Here is a 23,467-nt window from a genome sequence, read left to right on the forward strand (position 1 = left end):
CTCACACTCACACACACACACACACACACACACACACACACACACACACACAAGCGCGCGCGCGCACGCACGCACGCACAAATATGTACAATCCACATCCATTCGTACACATCTTACACACCTGTATACTACACCTTCTTCAGCCCGCATTAGGATAAAGGAATCATACTTTATACAAACACTTAGTTAATATCCTTTAAGAGGTTTTATGCAGAACCGACCATTAAAAGACTAATTGTATTACATTGTATCGTGTTGAATGTTTTGCTTTTATAATCATGGTGATGCTTGAATGGGGATCATACATATTACAGGGTTTCACACTTTATCTCAAGACCGCGGGACCCCTTCCCGAATCTGTCTTAGCCAAAGCCAAGATTGCGGTATGATGCTTGAAACGTTGATGTACACAAAGGTTATACGTGTAAAAAATATTCGATCGCATGTCCTCGGCGCGGAACAGTGTGTTCGAGAAATGTGCCGCAGATTCAGCATTGCATCCGATGAATTCAGGTATCATCAACGTTTTCAAGCATCATACCGCAGTCTTGGCATTAGCTAAGACAGATTCGTGAAGGAGTCCCGCGGTCTTGAGATAAAGTGTGAAACCCTGTAACATGGGTTTGAAAAAATAACAATAGCAAAGAAAACATTTTCAACAAAACATTGTTTTTAACTTCTACTCTGATTTAACTCCTCGCAGGGGTTATCCATTCTACTTGATCAGCTTCATGATTCGAAGAATGTTAAAGAATCTGAATTTTAAAAATAAAATACGAATCACTGCAGTTGGTTTACTGGTGTTGCAAACTTCCTAGTAACCATCAAAATATGGCTACATTTCTGGCCCGATAGTAATTTAGGCGTTGTGATTTTGAGTCACTGGATATTGCAAAATCAACTGCAGTGTTGTATATATAACAGTTACATAACCGATAGTCGGGCTCCGCTAACAGACATAACGGATTCAATCGCCTGTTGCTGTTTCTCGTTCCACTCACTATCGTTTTTCTGCTTCATATAATTTGTGCTTTGGCTATAATCTGTATGTTTCTGAGTCTCGATGCAGTGCGATGCTATTTGAATAAGAAAATAATGAGTCCTTGGAGACTTCCACTAAGCAATTTTTTCATGCATTTCATGTATGGTCTACTATCCATTCTGATTTCAATATCTATCCTCTCATTACACCGTACAGGATGTTCAAATTACACATCAATTTCCCTATTTGCTTTCAATTTTGCTATTTCCTTTTAAAGGCTACTGGACGGACTGTAAATCTGCCAAATTTTACCTACTAGAATAACGGTAACAATGCTTGTTGCCATCGCTATGTGTCGTAGGCACGTGTTCGTTTTACTATTGGTTCGTTTACCCATTGCTTGTATCATTCTGAAACCTGAAGAAGTGTGGACTACAGAACGCAGCCACACAGCTGTAATATGTGTAGTACGGCACTACTAATGGTACAACAAACAAAGGTACGCTGGACGATTCTTGTACAATGGTAGTAGATCCTAGTGATGCATTTCCGACCGTTTCAAGGCGATCTTGGAAGGGAAGCCGTTATCCAGGTTTCTTAATCAAGGTAGCCCTCGACACTTTACGGCGATTCGTGAGATTAACGATAGTTCAATGATAAGTAAGCGATCAGAAAAAGAGAAACATCACCAGTAAACTGTTTCTCTTTCCCTCGCTTAACATCATTGATGACTTTTACTGAGTAAGTGTGAGTTGAAGTCGTACACATTGTTCATTTGCTCTCCACAAATATTGCACTTCCATGGGTTGCTTTCACTGTGACATCCTTTGTGCAGAAAATAAAGTGTTTGATCTGGAAACTCGATGCCACAAAAGATACACTGTAAGTTTCGTGTCGATTTGGTGGTCAGGGATAGTAGCAGGTCAGTTTCCTGTCCGGTGGAGGTGATGGTGCCATTTGAGGTAGTTGCGGCAGCAATAGCGGCTATACTGCTGCTGCTACTAGAGCTACTGCTGGAGCTGCTACTTGAGCTGCTCGAGCTGTTGCTTCCATTGCCACTATCCTGAGTAGCTCCAGGAGTAACAGTATTTGAACTATTTGGAATGGGACTACTAGTCGGAATGGGTGAACTACTGGCCAGTATTCCGTTCCTGGTTGCACGAGTTGTGGCACGTGCCGAGATTCTTCGCTTTAGGTCTTCTCGCAATAATGACTTCAATGGTGATACCTGAAACGGATAGTTATGTTTCATTAAGAAATCTGTATTTTTTATATTATTTCTTGCCAATCTACGTCTATATAAAGTGGCTCCCTTAATTGATAGTTTCACCCATTTTTCTCACATTTTTTTTGTTTTCATATAACGTGGCCAGTTCTCAGGTTAAACTTTAAATTGTGATGCCATTCATCAAGTAATCTTTCAGAGTAAATATAGTTTTTGAAATAGAACATTATCAAATTTTGTAATTTATTAGTCAAAGTTTACAAAAACATCGTAATTGAAATATTAAATAATTAATCACATTTGAGGACATACATTAATTTGCAAGAGCAATAAGGACCTGCCGATCTTATATATAAATAATGAAAAAAGTCATATAAAGATTAGTCAATATTAGCTCTTTAAAAGACAAAAACATACAAAGATGACAGACAAAGACAAAGGAAATGAATGGCATTGTCCAAAAAACTTATCTAAAAGTTACAACATCTGGAATGTCAATGTGAGCCACATCCCAATCCAAGTAACATTTGCTCGAAATTGTTTATCCATATCTGCTCGATTAGTACTCGATACGCCTGAAATTGTGGATTTGTGTGTGATAAAGTGTGTTGAAAGCGCAAAGATTTGGCGTGTTCGTAAATTAGACTTTCTTCTATCGATGGACTATGCCGTCGAGCTCATTTTACATTCGTAGGTTTGATTGTTCATGAAAAACAAAATCTTATTTTGTGGGTGATTTACGAACACGCCACATCTTAGCGCTTTCAACACACTTTATCACACACAAATCCACAATTTCAGGCGTATCGAATACTAATCGAGCAGATATGGAAAAAAAAACATTATCGAGCAAATGTCACTTGGGATCGTATCTTACACTTGGCCTGTACACGTATCAAAGAAACCTCAAACTGATATTTAATAAAAATGCTGTACCTTGATTAATGATGTCAAACTAGACGAAGGAGTTACACATTCCGATGAATGACTGATATTCGAAGAGGGTGGTTCGGCGCTACTACTGCTTCTTGGTTTAATATCGTTGTACTCATCGTTCGTTGTTGGTTCCTAAAACACCAAATTATAGAATAACATTAGTGCAACCTTACATTGTTTTCCCGAAAAATTGTAAAGATTTGATATTTTTCATATGCTAAAAGCTATTTTTCATAACAACATGGTTTCATGGTTTTTACTATCGGCAGGACATTTTTCTGATTTAAGAAAATATGCGTATAATGAATAAAATCGTAGCAAGTTTTTAAAGGAAATCCATTTTTCATTAGATTAGTGATTTGATTTTTCATATGATTTTGATAAGTGTATTCATGTTTCATTGCAACATAGTTTCAAAATTTGCGTACAAAAAAATAAATCAAAACACGTTTTTAAGGAAACTTAATTTTTCATTAGATTAGTGATCCTATGTGATCAATATACAGCCAAGATCCTATCTGAAGAGGGAATACAGCAATATAGAAAGAAGGCTGTAGTAGCTAGTCCAGCCAGGGGACATCCGCTTGTTTTACAGGAGGTTGAGGGCCGCACGGAGCGGGTTTGCTCCTAATACCGCAATGTGCCGGGATGTGGAAGAAAATCGGAAATGAGCGGGAGGTGGTCGTAAGGTGGAAGTGTTACTTCGAAGGACCCCTAAATGGAACAGAGGCAGGAGAGATTCGCGTAAGTGGCAGAACAAGGCAACCGTAGCAACAGCAGCATAGCAGTTACAACAGCGACGGCATTGACTAAGAAGACAAGGTGCATGGCGGAAGCACTCTGGATGAGATTACCAGCGCCATGAAGCAGCTTAAAAGCAATAAATCTGATGGCAGTGTTGAGTTAGCGACTGAACTCTGTGAGCAGGAGGAATTACCGGAGAAGTGGAAGCTTGATATCATTCATCCAGTCTACAAAAAGCGCGACGGATCCACCACCAACCAAATTTTCACTCTGCGGTAGATCCTCCAGAAGTACCGAGAGCGCCAGATCTCTATGCACTACCAGTTCATTGACTTCAAGGCGGCCTACGACACCATAGAACGGAACGAGCTATGGAACATCATGCAGAGGTACCACTTCCCTGGGAAGTTGATTTCGCTGTTAGAGGCCACAATAAACGGGGTGCAGTACAAGATCCGACCAGCCGCGAAGGTAGCTGGTGCCAGGGTCCGCCGTGAAGAAGAGCAGCAATGCGAACTAAGCCTCGCTTCACTAACACCGCCAGGAACTCCGCCTTTGAGATCCCTTTGGCAAAAGTTCGCGCTTCACAGCGACTGTCTTCCAGCTAGTTTCCCCAGGCTTTTGGGGGGGCTATGCAGATGGAAGGGGAACCTTTGCCGCAGAAACTCTCAAGAGGAGAAGCTCAAGGAGTAGACAGTGAGCGAGCAGAGATCGGATTCGACTTCGCCTATCTGCCTACTGGTGTCCGCCGAGGATTACCACTGGAGGGGTCCAATGGCGGATCAATAAGCATTCAAAGATTATATCGTTTCTGGAGTGAAATAATATATTGCGTTTCGTTTCTCTTGCTTAGCTCATTCGGTTTATTTTCAGTTAGGAAAGGGATGATTTTACAACGTGTATCTTAAGCGCTGGATAACATCTTTTTCTAGGAAAAATATCCTTGATAGGGTGAGATGAAAAATATATCACTAGGCGATCCTCTAATACCGCACCCTGGACACCTATCCCTGACACTAAATATTATTTCTAATTCCGTGTAGTGCGTACTAGGTTTTATTCCGTATTCCTGCCCGTAGTTGAAAATGTCCTGACGAGGACGAAGGGAAAAATATTATTTCGAAGATGCACTAATTAGTACGCTCGGATACTAAGCGCTTAGAGCCCTACAGTCTATTCTATTTCGCGCTACTACCACAACCACAAACTAGTAGCGTGCTCACTCACTTACGCCTCGGAGCCTAGGTGCTTAGAAACGTACAGGATGCTAACATCCACCAATCCACTTATGTGTTGCCGCCTATCGTTCGCGCTACTACCACCATCACATACACAACGCGTTCACTAGCTTGAGCTCTCATCTAATACAGGGTTTCCAAAGGTTCTCATAGTTGTGGGACACTTCCTTGACTCTTTCTTATGCGAAGTGAACTTCATTGGATGGAAATTGGACTCTACGGCACCTTTTTTTGGACAGCTCCTATTGTAAATTCCTATTGGATTTGTCCAACAAGGGTGCTATAGAGTCCAATTCCCATTACATTAAGTTCAGTTGACGTAAGAAGGAGTCAATAAAGTGTCCCACAGTTATGAGAACTCCTGGAAAACCCTGTAGGCCTAAGCGACAACATCCGTAGCACGATCCTCTACCGATCTCTCCAATTTGTTGGCTTCGCTGATGACATCTATATCATCGGAAGGGCAACAGCGAAGGTGTGTGAGACGTACACCCGACTCAAACGCGAAGCAGCAAGAATTGGATTGAGAATCAATGCGACAAAGACACAGTACCTGCTTGCCAGAAGTTCAGCCCGTGATAGGGCCCATCTGGAAGGCAGTGTATTAATTGACGGCGACAATCTATCGTTACTTCGGACAACGATTTTAGCAGCAAAATCCGGAGCCGTCCTGAGATCCACAAGACTTCGAGACTACACGAAATGTGAGATATATTGTTCATTGATCCGCTCTGTGGTCCTCTATGAACACGAGTCTTCGACCATTCGAGCGGAGGATGCAAACGATCTGGACATGTTTGAGTGATGCATCCTCCGCACCATCTTTGGCGGTATGTTCGAGCATGGAGTTTGGAGAAGATGGATGAACCACCAGCTTGCTGAGCTGTATGGCGAACCGAGCATACTAATGGAGGCGAAGGGTGCCAGGATATGTTGGCTGGGGTATGTTATGAGGATTTCTCCCAAGGATGAGTATATGCAGATGTATGAGAGTGAGGAATATTAGGATTTCCTTCAAGCGGAGAATCATCGATTAAAATTTCATAAAATGGAATAGGCCATAACTAGAATATTCGTATCTTCAAAAGTAAGAATCGAAACAACGATTATTCATCCCCTAATTAGCTGTAGCTGAACATTATTTCTGCTATGTTTAAAAAAAAACACATATATATATCTACCAACTCAAGATGTGGTATCCAAAATGGCATGTAGTGTTTGTGGGAAGAATCAAAATACTCGTGTTAACCCTCTAAAGGCCGGGGTATATTGTCCGCAGTGGCGGATTTTCCTATAAGCGGACTGAGCGGGCGCGGGGGGCCCCGGCCTAAAGGGGGCCCCGAGCTAAACCTCCACATGTTAGTTCACTTTTATAAGCGATTGATTTTTTATTATTTATGCATAAATGGACGGAAAACTAAATCATTCTCAAAGTAGTACATTCTTACAAGTAAGTGTGTGGAATGTGTTGATAACGTTTATAGCAATTAAAAGTTGTTACGAACTTTGGAGATAATTTTTGAAGGCCAAAACATATTTTACATACTTTTGCTCTCTTCCATATTAAAAACAATACATCATCTCCTGATCTACTGAAGGACGAAAAGACTAAAAATACGTGCAGGATAATCATTGTCGGACGCTTGGATTTCAGGCACATTTTATTTATCTGTGAAACAGGAAATCACACAAGTTTTGTTTAGTGGCTCATGTACATGAATGAGCAAACAAATGTATTGCAAACACTGCTCTAAAAATACAAAAGTATAAGAAGTAAAATTCAGATTTTTTGTCAGGTTTTCCAGATATGCCATTATCTAGATATGCCTAGATCTGTACTGAAATTCGAAAAGTCTGGAGTTTTTATAACTACAGTTTATCATTTCATTGTTCATTGATTCATTTCAATATAAAAGACTCTTAGCTTAGTAAAACGACCTTATGCGTTCTTGTGTTGAAAAACTACTACATATAATGAAATGCTTCTTTACACCAAATACTAGTAACACTAGTATAGCTTGTATGTGAATATAGTTTTTATTTTTGCACTACCAGAAATAACGATGATGCACATCCTAAAAATATGCAAAATATGTTAGCTTGAATACACGAAGGCTATAGATGCTATTTGGGCCGGTCTGGTGGTACAGTCGTCAAATCGTACGACGTAACAACATGCCCGTCATGGGTTCAAGTCCCGAATAGACCGTGCCTCCATACGTAGGATTGACTATCCTGCTATGGGGGGAAATCAATTAATTACTGAAAGCCAAAGCCCACAAGTGGTACAGACAGGCCTTGACTGACAACGGTTGTTGAGCCGAAGAAGAAGGACAGTTCTATAAAACTCGTATATCGCCTTTACACACGACGACACACGAAGTACTCAACTCAACATTTTAGCACTACATCGGCAAATGTTGGCTAGCTGTATGGCCATTTTGATAAGGAAAAAATACTTTAATCTTACAGTCGACCTCAAACAATACCAGCCATTTTAAAGAGCTTGGTTTCTTGAGATTTTTGCAGAAGTTATATAGTTAAATTTAGTTAAAGTGTAGCTAAAGTGTAGTTAAAGTTAAAGTGCTGTTAAAGAGTACCCCATCAATGAAATGAAGAAAGTGGTATTCCAATGAATGGTTTCCGAACTTCCTAGAAACCCTCAAAGTCAGAAAATAGGTGAAAATGTGGGGAAACCGACGTTGGGGTGTCCGCAAGAAACAACTACTAAAACACATGCTACATGCCATCCTCGCGAATACCTTCCCAAACAAGCAACAATCTGTAACTTACTTTACACTACGTTAATCGAACTATAAAGACTGAATGTTGAAACTTTCTTACTCAGTGTATAAATATGAATATACCCGTTTATCTTATCTTATAATCTACAACCTATTTATGCTACATTCAAATAACTGCCAAAGTTCTTCGCGGGCCGGATTGAAAGCCTTCGGCAGGCGGGCCGTATGTTTGACATGTCTAGTACTTTAGGAAAATGAGTGTTGGGACGTACGACGCCGCTACGAACGGATTCAATAATACCAGCCAATATGTCTTTTGGAATTTAAATGCAACTGTAATTCTTTTCAAAAATTGTTTGTACGCAATGCATTGTAATACCTAACTTTAAAAAAAATCAAAATATTTGAAATTATTTTGCATAACTCTTTAACCGGGTCAAATTAACTAGTTTCATAAAAATGCGGTAAATTTATATTCTGTATGGGATTTTTTGTGTACTGATTAAAATCAATGGCTATTAGATTCCGGTCTGTAGACTCAGATTGTTGGCGTTTCTTTTAAACCAGACATAGAGTAACTGTACCAGTTTTCGGCATTAAAAACTGGTGTGTTTACATTAACCCTCTCAAATCTTTCGAAGCTGAGCTACTGGATACCCGCTCCGTTTCTGTTATGGGCAGCCGTGCCGATCCCTAGACTTTCCGTGGTAGTTGTGCTACCACTGGTCAATGTTTAAGGGACGACAGTGTTTCACGCACACTGTCGTACGCACACTAAGGGCGGTGGCAACGCTCATCGGATGCGATTTTATCGGACGAGATTTATATGGGATTTGACAGACAACGTCGGACGTGCGATTTCGTCGTCCGACGTTATCTGTCAAATCCCATATAAATTTTGTCCGATAAAATCGCATCCGATCAGCGTTGCCACCGCCCTAAGCGCGGGCCGCTTACTGTGTGTCGTGCGCTCGAACAAGAGAGGTATTGCGAGCAGCCGGTCGAGCAGGGCTCCCAGCAGGGGCACGGTCCGGCTGGCGCGCGGCCGAGCATTTTAATGTGTAATTGTCTTGTTAGTTATCTTTGTTATTGTGTTTATATTAGTGTTCAATAAAAGTACCTGAGTGGCAAGTAACAAAGACACAACAGTGGCAAGAAATAAAGACACAACAGTTACGAAACCCCATCCATCGAACCCATCATACCCTCAACTTCTTATAATTTTGACAGGAGTTTGATGGGTTTGCTACTGGCAAAAACGCGTTGAAAATTGTCTTGACACAAATTTTTAAATAGAGATATGCTCATTTGTTACCCATATACGAAGATTCACATAATTTACTTGCATATTTTTCAAAATATCAAACAAAATGTGCAGAGTTCAACAATTTTCGGCAGATTTGCTGTCAGCCAATAGTTTGGCAAGTTTCGTCATTAAAAGAACCAGAATAGTAAACCATTGAAAGATTCTATGGTTGCAGCGTTTATCTAGCCCGCTTGGAATTTAAAAATCACGAAAAACAAGTAATTATTCATTTAAAGTGAATAAATACCGAAAATTGGTACATGGTAAATGTTGATTTTTGACTGTTCAATGCTGTGGGCTCCTGTCGAAACTCGTAACAGTAACACATTTTTTATTTCTGAATATTAATTTAAAACTTGATCAAAACACTTCAATTTGTACATCGACACAGTATACGACATTTTGTTTATCAAATATCACTACAATTAATCAAATAACTTGAGAGAAAAATGATAATTTGTGAGCCAGTTGTGAGTCCAGCTTTATAGCCGTCTTTTTCTTCAATGTCTACTTCGTTTGTAACTCTCATCAAAGTTGTTGTAAAAACTGACATCCAAATGACCAAAATGGACAACATAAAATTAATAATTGAAGTACTTTTCAACACTTATCTTAGGAAAGTGAGAGTGTTAAAAAGTTTCAAACATTTCTGTCAACTTATTTGCATTGTTATAACATTTTCTGAGCCGTATTTGTGTTGCTGAAAATAGGAGCACAGCCTGCCTAAAATAGGAACAAACTGCCGAAAATAGAAACAAAACCAGTGATTGCATTTTCACGAATATCTCTAAAAAGTTCTTTTTTAATCGGCAAATAAAAAATAGCACAACATAATGCGATATATTATCGTTTAAAATTACGTTACTGTGCAGGTGCAAGGAAAAAGTGTGTATTTTGGTATTTAAGCTTTATTTTGGGATCCTTGCGCATGAAATAAAATCCATCGAAGGGGTTGAAGTTGATAAAATTGCAATTTTCTAATTCATGTTTTGCGTGATGGAAGGAGAAAGATTCGTCATTAACAACTACAGAAGTGTTACGGTGTTGACTATCGTCTTTGAAGTATACTCCCTGATACTGTAACATCGACTTGTTGCTCAAGTCGAAGAGATAGTCTGAAACTATCCGGCCAAACTGATAAGGCTAGTTAGAATGACTATGACCAACGTCACTTGCCAAGGGAAGGGGAATGGAAATTCGCAGTGCCTTTTGTTACCACCAATGATCCTCGCTAAGGAGGCGAGCAACCCGACGTTAAATAAAACGGCCACGTGAGCGCAGGACCAGTCGAAACGGACCTAACGATACCGATCCTACATAATGCCCCAGGACAACAATCAAAATGGGCTCATGGAACGTACGCACTCTTAGCACCGACAAACCGACGTGACACTTCGAACAAAATAAGCTTCAAAAGTTGTCTCCTTATTTCAAATGAAAATACGTTAAACACTAGCGCCATCTCTATAATGATTCGCTTACTACACTGACACAGAGAAGAAACTGCTAAACCCCCTTTTTGTTTTTCTTCGCAAATTCCAATGCGTATTGTTTTATGTACTTCTCACATCTTTTGTATTGATTGAGAAACTTATAAAATGATTTTCCTGGGTGTTTTGTGCAATAATTCTCACAAAATCTTGCCTCACACTTCCTTCGCCATTTGTATTTAGAAAAGTTGTTTGCATCGAAGCAGCAGTGAACAGAGCTTACTTTGACAGAAGTGTTCGCCTCACTGGTAAATGACAGTACTTTCGTGTGGGACACTTTTGTAACACCAGTGTCACGTCGGTTTGTCGGTGCTCTTAGCAAACGCAACGGTGTGCACATCAAGCGTAGTAAGCATTGCTACAAAATTTACTACAGCTGCCACGACCGCCACCGCGTCCTCGGAACGGGTTTCACCGTAGGTCCCCGGCTGAAATCCGTAATCATAGATTTCAAGGCTATAAACGATAGGCTATGCACCCTGCGCATGCGAGGCAAATTCTGTAATATAAGCTTCATAAACGTTCACGCTCCTACCGAAGAGAAAGAGGAAGAGGAGAAGGACCTGTTTTACGGCCGCCTCGCTAGAACTACAGATGCGTGCCCCAGGCATGACCTCATAATCATCCTGGGGGACTTCAACGCAAAAGTCGGTAGGGAGCCAATGTAACGCCAATACACTGGCAGTCACAGTCTGCATGAACACAGTAACAATAATGATAGTAGATTATCCAGTTCGCCGCAGCGAGCAATCTGGTAGTAGGAAGCACCAAATGTGCGCGGAGGGACATCCAAAAAATAACGTGGGCGCACCTGCATGGAGAATCTTTCAACCAGATCGACCACGTGTTCATAAGCCGGCATGGCGTGTTCATGGCAATCGAGTCTGTTAAATATTAGAACATATTGAGGAGCCAATATCGATTCCGATCACTACTTGGTTGGCTTAGTGATACGTTGTAGAATCGCCCGCCCCCGTGCACAATGGGGGCGGAGAAAACACGTCTTCACCATGCGGCAGATATTGAAGAAGATGGCCGAATACAGACACAACACATACCATCTCTTCATTGATTTCAAAGCCGCATAAGATAGCATAGCCAGGGTGAAACTGTATAACGCTATGAGCTCTTTTGGAATCCCGGCCAAACTGATAAGGCTAGTTAGAATGACTATGACCAACGTCACTTGCCACGTGAGGGTGGATGGAAAACTCTTAGGACCTTTTGCTACCACCAAAGGTCTGCGCCATTGGGACGGGCTTGCCTGTCTCCTATTCAACCTGGCGCTAGAGAGGGCCATCCGCGATTCGAGGGTGGAGACTACTGGAACTATCTTCTATAAGTCAACCCAGATCCTGGCATATAGACATCATTGGTCTGCGGTAGGCAGAAGCCTACCAAGGGATCGAACAGGCGGCAGAGAACCTCAGATTGCAGATAAACGAGGCAAAGACCGAACTGATGGTGGAAACATCAGCGGGCCTGCCAATAAATAATCAGAATCTACGTAGGCGTGATGTACAGATAGATGAACGCACTTTTGAAGTCGTCCCAGAATTCACCTATCTGGGGTCAAAGGTCAGCAACGACAATAGCATGGAAGCTGAGTTGCGCGCAAGGATGCTGGCTGCCAACCGGTTATTCTACAGCCTGAAAAGTCAGTTCACCTCAAAGAACCTGTCGCGACGGTCGAAGCTGGGACTATATAGTACCTATATAGTACCGGTACTCAAATGCGCCTCTGAGCTTGAGCTCTCATCTAATACAGGGTTTCCAAAGGTTCTCATAGTTGTGGGACACTTCCTTGACTCTTTCTTATGCGAAGTGAACTTCATTGGATGGAAATTGGACTCTACGGCACCTTTTTTTGGACAGCTCCTATTGTAAATTCCTATTGGATTTGTCCAACAAGGGTGCTATAGAGTCCAATTCCCATTACATTAAGTTCAGTTGACGTAAGAAGGAGTCAATAAAGTGTCCCACAGTTATGAGAACTCCTGGAAAACCCTGTAGGCCTAAGCGACAACATCCGTAGCACGATCCTCTACCGATCTCTCCAATTTGTTGGCTTCGCTGATGACATCTATATCATCGGAAGGGCAACAGCGAAGGTGTGTGAGACGTACACCCGACTCAAACGCGAAGCAGCAAGAATTGGATTGAGAATCAATGCGACAAAGACACAGTACCTGCTTGCCAGAAGTTCAGCCCGTGATAGGGCCCATCTGGAAGGCAGTGTATTAATTGACGGCGACAATCTATCGTTACTTCGGACAACGATTTTAGCAGCAAAATCCGGAGCCGTCCTGAGATCCACAAGACTTCGAGACTACACGAAATGTGAGATATATTGTTCATTGATCCGCTCTGTGGTCCTCTATGAACACGAGTCTTCGACCATTCGAGCGGAGGATGCAAACGATCTGGACATGTTTGAGTGATGCATCCTCCGCACCATCTTTGGCGGTATGTTCGAGCATGGAGTTTGGAGAAGATGGATGAACCACCAGCTTGCTGAGCTGTATGGCGAACCGAGCATACTAATGGAGGCGAAGGGTGCCAGGATATGTTGGCTGGGGTATGTTATGAGGATTTCTCCCAAGGATGAGTATATGCAGATGTATGAGAGTGAGGAATATTAGGATTTCCTTCAAGCGGAGAATCATCGATTAAAATTTCATAAAATGGAATAGGCCATAACTAGAATATTCGTATCTTCAAAAGTAAGAATCGAAACAACGATTATTCATCCCCTAATTAGCTGTAGCTGAACATTATTTCTGCTATGTTTAAAAAAAAACACACATATATATATCTACCAACTCAAGATGTGGTATCCAAAATGGCATGTAGTGTTTGTGGGAAGAATCAAAATACTCGTGTTAACCCTCTAAAGGCCGGGGTATATTGTCCGCAGTGGCGGATTTTCCTATAAGCGGACTGAGCGGGCGCGGGGGGCCCCGGCCTAAAGGGGGCCCCGAGCTAAACCTCCACATGTTAGTTCACTTTTATAAGCGATTGATTTTTTATTATTTATGCATAAATGGACGGAAAACTAAATCATTCTCAAAGTAGTACATTCTTACAAGTAAGTGTGTGGAATGTGTTGATAACGTTTATAGCAATTAAAAGTTGTTACGAACTTTGGAGATAATTTTTGAAGGCCAAAACATATTTTACATACTTTTGCTCTCTTCCATATTAAAAACAATACATCATCTCCTGATCTACTGAAGGACGAAAAGACTAAAAATACGTGCAGGATAATCATTGTCGGACGCTTGGATTTCAGGCACATTTTATTTATCTGTGAAACAGGAAATCACACAAGTTTTGTTTAGTGGCTCATGTACATGAATGAGCAAACAAATGTATTGCAAACACTGCTCTAAAAATACAAAAGTATAAGAAGTAAAATTCAGATTTTTTGTCAGGTTTTCCAGATATGCCATTATCTAGATATGCCTAGATCTGTACTGAAATTCGAAAAGTCTGGAGTTTTTATAACTACAGTTTATCATTTCATTGTTCATTGATTCATTTCAATATAAAAGACTCTTAGCTTAGTAAAACGACCTTATGCGTTCTTGTGTTGAAAAACTACTACATATAATGAAATGCTTCTTTACACCAAATACTAGTAACACTAGTATAGCTTGTATGTGAATATAGTTTTTATTTTTGCACTACCAGAAATAACGATGATGCACATCCTAAAAATATGCAAAATATGTTAGCTTGAATAAACGAAGGCTATAGATGCTATTTGGGCCGGTCTGGTGGTACAGTCTTCAAATCGTACGACGTAACAACATGCCCGTCATGGGTTCAAGTCCCGAATAGACCGTGCCTCCATACGTAGGATTGACTATCCTGCTATGGGGGGAAATCAATTAATTACTGAAAGCCAAAGCCCACAAGTGGTACAGACAGGCCTTGACTGACAACGGTTGTTGAGCCGAAGAAGAAGGACAGTTCTATAAAACTCGTATATCGCCTTTACACACGACGACACACGAAGTACTCAACTCAACATTTTAGCACTACATCGGCAAATGTTGGCTAGCTGTATGGCCATTTTGATAAGGAAAAAATACTTTAATCTTACAGTCGACCTCAAACATACCAGCCATTTTAAAGAGCTTGGTTTCTTGAGATTTTTGCAGAAGTTATATAGTTAAATTTAGTTAAAGTGTAGCTAAAGTGTAGTTAAAGTTAAAGTGCTGTTAAAGAGTACCCCATCAATGAAATGAAGAAAGTGGTATTCCAATGAATGGTTTCCGAACTTCCTAGAAACCCTCAAAGTCAGAAAATAGGTGAAAATGTGGGGAAACCGACGTTGGGGTGTCCGCAAGAAACAACTACTAAAACACATGCTACATGCCATCCTCGCGAATACCTTCCCAAACAAGCAACAATCTGTAACTTACTTTACACTACGTTAATCGAACTATAAAGACTGAATGTTGAAACTTTCTTACTCAGTGTATAAATATGAATATACCCGTTTATCTTATCTTATAATCTACAACCTATTTATGCTACATTCAAATAACTGCCAAAGTTCTTCGCGGGCCGGATTGAAAGCCTTCGGCAGGCGGGCCGTATGTTTGACATGTCTAGTACTTTAGGAAAATGAGTGTTGGGACGTACGACGCCGCTACGAACGGATTCAATAATACCAGCCAATATGTCTTTTGGAATTTAAATGCAACTGTAATTCTTTTCAAAAATTGTTTGTACGCAATGCATTGTAATACCTAACTTTAAAAAAAATCAAAATATTTGAAATTATTTTGCATAACTCTTTAACCGGGTCAAATTAACTAGTTTCATAAAATGCGGTAAATTTATATTCTGTATGGGATTTTTTGTGTACTGATTAAAATCAATGGCTATTAGATTCCGGTCTGTAGACTCAGATTGTTGGCGTTTCTTTTAAACCAGACATAGAGTAACTGTACCAGTTTTCGGCATTAAAAACTGGTGTGTTTACATTAACCCTCTCAAATCTTTCGAAGCTGAGCTACTGGATACCCGCTCCGTTTCTGTTATGGGCAGCCGTGCCGATCCCTAGACTTTCCGTGGTAGTTGTGCTACCACTGGTCAATGTTTAAGGGACGACAGTGTTTCACGCACACTGTCGTACGCACACTAAGGCGGTGGCAACGCTCATCGGATGCGATTTTATCGGACGAGATTTATATGGGATTTGACAGACAACGTCGGACTGCGATTTCGTCGTCCGACGTTATCTGTCAAATCCCATATAAATTTTGTCCGATAAAATCGCATCCGATCAGCGTTGCCACCGCCCTAAGCGCGGGCCGCTTACCGTGTGTCGTGCGCTCGAACAAGAGAGGTATTGCGAGCAGCCGGTCGAGCAGGGCTCCCAGCAGGGGCACGGTCCGGCTGGCGCGCGGCCGAGCATTTTAATGTGTAATTGTCTTGTTAGTTATCTTTGTTATTGTGTTTATATTAGTGTTCATAAAAGTACCTGAGTGGCAAGTAACAAAGACACAACAGTGGCAAGAAATAAAGACACAACAGTTACGAAACCCCATCCATCGAACCCATCATACCCTCAACTTCTTATAATTTTGACAGGAGTTTGATGGGTTTGCTACTGGCAAAAACGCGTTGAAAATTGTCTTGACACAAATTTTTAAATAGAGATATGCTCATTTGTTACCCATATACGAAGATTCACATAATTTACTTGCATATTTTTCAAAATATCAAACAAAATGTGCAGAGTTTCAACAATTTTCGGCAGATTTGCTGTCAGCCAATAGTTTGGCAAGTTTCGTCATTAAAAGAACCAGAATAGTAAACCATTGAAAGATTCTATGGTTGCAGCGTTTATCTAGCCCGCTTGGAATTTAAAAATCACGAAAAACAAGTAATTATTCATTTAAAGTGAATAAATACCGAAAATTGGTACACGGTAAATGTTGATTTTTGACTGTTCAATGCTGTGGGCTCCTGTCGAAACTCGTAACAGTAACACATTTTTTATTTCTGAATATTAATTTAAAACTTGATCAAAACACTTCAATTTGTACATCGACACAGTATACGACATTTTGTTTATCAAATATCACTACAATTAATCAAATAACTTGAGAGAAAAATGATAATTTGTGAGCCAGTTGTGAGTCCAGCTTTATAGCCGTCTTTTTCTTCAATGTCTACTTCGTTTGTAACTCTCATCAAAGTTGTTGTAAAAACTGACATCCAAATGACCAAAATGGACAACATAAAATTAATAATTGAAGTACTTTTCAACACTTATCTTAGGAAAGTGAAGTGTTAAAAGTTTCAAACATTTCTGTCAACTTATTTGCATTGTTATAACATTTTCTGAGCCGTATTTGTGTTGCTGAAAATAGGAGCACAGCCTGCCTAAAATAGGAACAAACTGCCGAAAATAGAAACAAAACCAGTGATTGCATTTTCACGAATATCTCTAAAAAGTTCTTTTTTAATCGGCAAATAAAAAATAGCACAACATAATGCGATATATTATCGTTTAAAATTACGTTACTGTGCAGGTGCAAGGAAAAAGTGTGTATTTTGGTATTTAAGCTTTATTTTGGGATCCTTGCGCATGAAATAAAATCCATCGAAGGGGTTGAAGTTGATAAAATTGCAATTTTCTAATTCATGTTTTGCGTGATGGAAGGAGAAAGATTCGTCATTAACAACTACAGAAGTGTTACGGTGTTGACTATCGTCTTTGAAGTATACTCCCTGATACTGTAACATCGACTTGTTGCTCAAGTCGAAGAGATAGTCTGAAACTATCCGGCCAAACTGATAAGGCTAGTTAGAATGACTATGACCAACGTCACTTGCCAAGGGAAGGGGAATGAAATTCGCAGTGCCTTTTGTTACCACCAATGATCCTCGCTAAGGAGGCGAGCAACCCGACGTTAAATAAAACGGCCACGTGAGCGCAGGACCAGTCGAAACGGACCTAACGATACCGATCCTACATAATGCCCCAGGACAACAATCAAAATGGGCTCATGGAACGTACGCACTCTTAGCACCGACAAACCGACGTGACACTTCGAACAAAATAAGCTTCAAAAGTTGTCTCCTTATTTCAAATGAAAATACGTTAAACACTAGCGCCATCTCTATAATGATTCGCTTACTACACTGACACAGAGAAGAAACTGCTAAACCCCCTTTTTGTTTTTCTTCGCAAATTCCAATGCGTATTGTTTTGTACTTCTCACATCTTTTGTATTGATTGAGAAACTTATAAAATGATTTTCCTGGGTGTTTTGTGCAATAATTCTCACAAAATCTTGCCTCACACTTCCTTCGCCATTTGTATTTAGAAAAGTTGTTTGCATCGAAGCAGCAGTGAACGAGCTTACTTTGACAGAAGTGTTCGCCTCACTGGTAAATGACAGTACTTTCGTGTGGGACACTTTTGTAACACCAGTGTCACGTCGGTTTGTCGGTGCTCTTAGCAAACGCAACGGTGTGCACATCAAGCGTAGTAAGCATTGCTACAAATTTACTACAGCTGCCACGACCGCCACCGCGTCCTCGGAACGGGTTTCACCGTAGGTCCCCGGCTGAAATCCGTAATCATAGATTTCAAGGCTATAAACGATAGCTATGCACCCTGCGCATGCGAGGCAAATTCTGTAATATAAGCTTCATAAACGTTCATGCTCCTACCGAAGAGAAAGAGGAAGAGGAGAAGGACCTGTTTTACGGCCGCCTCGCTAGAACTACAGATGCGTGCCCCAGGCATGACCTCATAATCATCCTGGGGGACTTCAACGCAAAAGTCGGTAGGGAGCCAATGTAACGCCAATACACTGGCAGTCACAGTCTGCATGAACACAGTAACAATAATGATAGTAGATTATCCAGTTCGCCGCAGCGAGCAATCTGGTAGTAGGAAGCACCAATGTGCGCGGAGGGACATCCAAAAAATAACGTGGGCGCACCTGCATGGAGAATCTTTCAACCAGATCGACCACGTGTTCATAAGCCGGCATGGCGTGTTCATGGCAATCGAGTCTGTTAAATATTAGAACATATTGAGGAGCCAATATCGATTCCGATCACTACTTGGTTGGCTTAGTGATACGTTGTAGAATCGCCCGCCCCCGTGCACAATGGGGGCGGAGAAAACACGTCTTCACCATGCGGCAGATATTGAAGAAGATGGCCGAATACAGACACAACACATACCATCTCTTCATTGATTTCAAAGCCGCATAAGATAGCATAGCCAGGGTGAAACTGTATAACGCTATGAGCTCTTTTGGAATCCCGGCCAAACTGATAAGGCTAGTTAAATGACTATGACCAACGTCGCTTGCCACGTGAGGGTGGATGGAAAACTCTTAGGACCTTTTGCTACCACCAAAGGTCTGCGCCATTGGGACGGGCTTGCCTGTCTCCTATTCAACCTGGCGCTAGAGAGGGCCATCCGCGATTCGAGGGTGGAGACTACTGGAACTATCTTCTATAAGTCAACCCAGATCCTGGCATATAGACATCATTGGTCTGCGGTAGGCAGAAGCCTACCAAGGATCGAACAGGCGGCAGAGAACCTCAGATTGCAGATAAACGAGGCAAAGACCAAACTGATGGTGGAAACATCAGCGGGCCTGCCAATAAATAATCAGAATCTACGTAGGCCGTGATGTACAGATAGATGAACGCACTTTTGAAGTCGTCCCAGAATTCACCTATCTGGGGTCAAAGGTCAGCAACGACAATAGCATGAAGCTGAGTTGCGCGCAAGATGCTGGCTGCCAACCGGTTATTCTACAGCCTGAAAAGTCAGTTCACCTCAAAGAACCTGTCGCGACGGTCGAAGCTGGGACTATATAGTACCTATATAGTACCGGTACTCAAATGCGCCTCTGAGACATGGACACTGTTCAAATATGACGAAACCGGAAATATGACGTTCGAGAGGAAAATGCTCAGAAGGATACTTGGCCCCGTATGTGTGGAAGGACAATGGAGGAGCCGCTATAATGACGAGCTATACGAGATGTACGGCGACCTCACTGTCGTACAGCGTATAAAGCTCGCCAGGCTCCGGTGGGCTGTCATGTTGTTCGCATGGAAACGGACGACCCAGCCCGTAAAGTCTTTTTAAGCCGTCCACAAGGACAGAGGAGGCATGGTAGGCCCAAATTGAAGTGGCAAGATGGCGTGGAGGCGTTTGGCAGGGATAACGGACCGTGAGCGGTTTCGGGCACTTCTAACGTAGGTCAAGTCCCCAAAGCGGTTGTAGCGCCGGATAAGTAAGTAAGTATCCTATAGGTCATACCGTATTAGGATGTGAATACAAAAAATTATTTACTTATGTTGACAGTTATACCATGACGAATTGGCAGCGTATTCGTGATTTGTCCCGCGCGCGAATGTTGCAAAAAGACATTTTAATCGCCGTGGCTTGGGATTGGCTTGATAGACAGTCAAAAGGAGTTTTGACCGAGAAAAGAAATGACAACAATCCGCGAAAGTAGCCACAGGTTGCCTGAGGTCCATTCGGGTTCCGAAGGTTATCGCTGCTATCAAAAAGAAGATGTTAATGAATCCAGTACGTTCAATAAGACAAATGGCAAAGGAACACGGGACCATTGACTTTACGGCACAAAATATCGTGAAGGAAAGTTGCGGGAGGAGCCGCTATAATGACGAGCTATACAAGATGTACAGCGACCTGACTGTCGTGCAGCGTATCAAGTTCCCCAGGCTCCGGTGGGCTGGCAATGTTGTGGTATGGAAAAGAACGACCCAGCCCGTAAAGTCGTTTTAGACCGTCCATAGGGACAGAGGGGGCATGGTAGGCGCAAATTGCGGTGGCAAGATGGGCGTGGAGGCGTTTGTCGGGGACCGTGACGGTTTCGGGCACTTATAAGGCTGGTCAAGTCCGCAAAGCGGTTGTAGCGCCGGATAAGGAAGTAAGTAAGGAGCGCTCGGTTGTAGTGCTTTTAAAATTACACTTATTTTTTTAAGTGAAATACGTGAAGGTTTTGAGTTTGGGTGATTAATCTTGCCTTGATATATGTTTTGTTCTATATTTTGACCAAATCCATGCTTAAACACCTTACTGGAATTGAGTAAAACATCAATCAATACATAATCAACATAATGTCAACATAACTTTCACAGAAACTATGTTCAATGTACCCGTTACCTTGTTTAGAATCATCCCAATAAACTATTTAAACAACAAATGATATTGTGACTTACCTGCTTTAGGTATTAAGCTAATCGATGGTGTAATAGGGTTATCAAAAATAATATGCCTTGAGCTTTGTACTAATGTCGGAAGCATCGATAGTCGTCGACGACGATGAAGATTGGGAACTGGAAGGAGCGTTTGAATCTGCGAATGAGGCGAACCAAACGGGGATCCAGTTGACGCTACATTTGGTGTTCCACCATTAGATGGCCGCACAATTGCATGAATGTCCAGCGCAGAAGAGATCGTTGAGATGTCGATGATGTTGTCGGTGTGTGGCGATCATTGTTGCCACCAGGGCTAGGCCGTTTGAATGCAGCATAGGAGTTCCGTTGTGCGATCTATTCCCTTGGTGTGATTCCTGTTGATTTCCGGCGGAATTTCCCAGTACCGGTGGGGCCGTCACGACTACAGTTAAGTGGTAAGCTGTTGTCATCATCCGCATTGTCCATCGAGATTTCGACATGCGGGGTTAGAAAGTGCATTGGCGGTGTGCCGTTGTCTATTGATCGCTGCATAGAATCAGCTGCTGCTGCAGCTGCCGCGGCTGCTGCACTTCCATCGCTAAACGAGGCATTGACCGCGTTCATAGCTGCCAGGGCCGCGGCAACAAGTTTGCTGGGTTATGTTGATCAAGGGCAAGTAGCAATGACGACGGCGTTCCAGGTCCCGGATATCTAAATCGATACCGTGCCGATTGAAGAAATGCACTCTCAGTATTCATCGTACCTGCCCGATAGCTACATAGGGGACAGGTCTTGACGAGGTCGTGCTGACCAACGGTTCGTTTTGGAAATGTGCACGCATTGCAATCTGCCGTTGAAACCCTCGATTACAAATTGGAAATGGTACGGTGGGTTTTCGTGTGCGTCGTGAAGTGTTCCGCCAAATGATCCTTACGGAAGAATCGTTTTTGGCATACTCGGCATCATACGGTTTTACACCAGTATGGCGCATCTTATGCCGGCGCATGTTGTGCTCCATTGGAGAACTTCATATTACAGACATCACATTCAAAAAGCTTACGGTTGCCATTGTTGTTGTTATTGTTGTTGATGTGAAGTGGATTATTGTTGTTGATCACGCTTGAGTGGTTATGGTGTGGTATGATGGTTCAGATTATGTTGAGATTTTCCAATAATTGAGCTGCTGCGGTACTCGACGTCGTAGTCGTTGCTCCAGATGTGGATTCTGATTATCTGATAAGTTGTCGTCTCCTCCACTAATGTTACCGCCTCTACCACCATTTCCAGTGCTACAATTCCCAGAACTACGTAAGGATGAGATTGTGCTCGAAAGGCAAATTGCTAGCGCGCTACTGTCCATACTAGAATCAACTGAAGAAGCGACACGATCGTTTATCTCCCCACAATCCGGTTCCTCTTTAGTGGTAACAGATCCGGCGGCAGCCTTAGCAGCTGCCGCCGCCGCTGCTGCAGCAGCTTTCATAATAATGCTGGCTGGTGGTTCCATCATCGAAGCCAAAGCGGCTACCGCGGCTTCTGCTTCCGATGCAGAGGCTGTAGATGTAGCTGCTGCTTCCACGTGCTTTAGTAGACCTTGCGTTGTACGACGTCCTTAGTCCATGTGAAGATGTTCCTGCCGAGTCCGGCTCATTAGTGGACATCGGTAATATTGAAACAAGACACGGCGTTCGGGTTTGTCCACGGACACTCCGACGCCGTTTATTCGCGGAACGTTCGTTTTGTGGCGTGTATGAGCAGATAGGAGACGAGATTGGCAGCTTGCAAAATTATTGGAAACTGTATATTTTGTGTTTACAATTCCCCCAGCCGTATTGGCTGCTATTTTGTACTTAATTCAATCATATGAGTTTTACTGCTCCTGAAAATAAAGAATATAATAAATATTATATAATGTCATATTCTTGTAACTTCCAAAAAATTTAAAAATTGTTAATTTTGGTATTATGCTCTTGACATTATGTAACCAAAATTGTTAATACAAATACGATCTATCATGTATTAGTACGAAACTAGAGAAATAATAGGACGCGGAATGCTAATGGTTGGAAGCGGAGTTTGGGGGGGAAGTCCGTAAGGTACAAGTAGGCGTAACATCTTCGATAGGTGATGAAACATTCAGACCGGAACTCGCCACTCCAACGGGTAGGAGTTGCTTTATACTTCCTTGCACCTAGTATTTTAGGGGTCTTCTCATTTCGTTACATCCATGTGTCGGAATCCGATTCTAACGAGCGCGTCACCGTCTTGGTGTCATGTAAATGGTAGCTTGGAAGTTTCTTGATAACGGTCTCCTATTTATGTCAACTGAACGTGCTCAACATAATGTTGGATAAAAGAAGGATTAGAAGAAAATGATTTCTTTTGTTGGTTTCTCATTTCTTGCTTGAAACCATAAAGATTAATCTAAAATTATGTGTTTGATTCTTTATTAAAACATATACTTTTATATTTTCTAAACATAAATATTTTAGCTATATCGAGTGATAAAACAACTCAAATAACTCAAAAAGGGATAAAACATCCTTTTTGTATGCTGTAACACATATTTTTTTTTCATATTATTTAGTTTTCCACT

General features: G+C 41.6%; 1 pseudogene; it reads right to left on the reverse strand.

Annotated features, from left to right (window-relative positions):
• Nucleotides 1–486: 486 nt before the first annotated feature.
• LOC121601627 lies at nucleotides 487–22,378 on the reverse strand (annotated as a pseudogene).
• Nucleotides 22,379–23,467: the final 1,089 nt, after the last annotated feature.

Source organism: Anopheles merus, unplaced genomic scaffold (assembly GCF_017562075.2).
Source record: "Anopheles merus strain MAF unplaced genomic scaffold, AmerM5.1 LNR4000130, whole genome shotgun sequence".
In the NCBI taxonomy this organism is placed as follows: domain Eukaryota; kingdom Metazoa; phylum Arthropoda; class Insecta; order Diptera; family Culicidae; genus Anopheles; species Anopheles merus.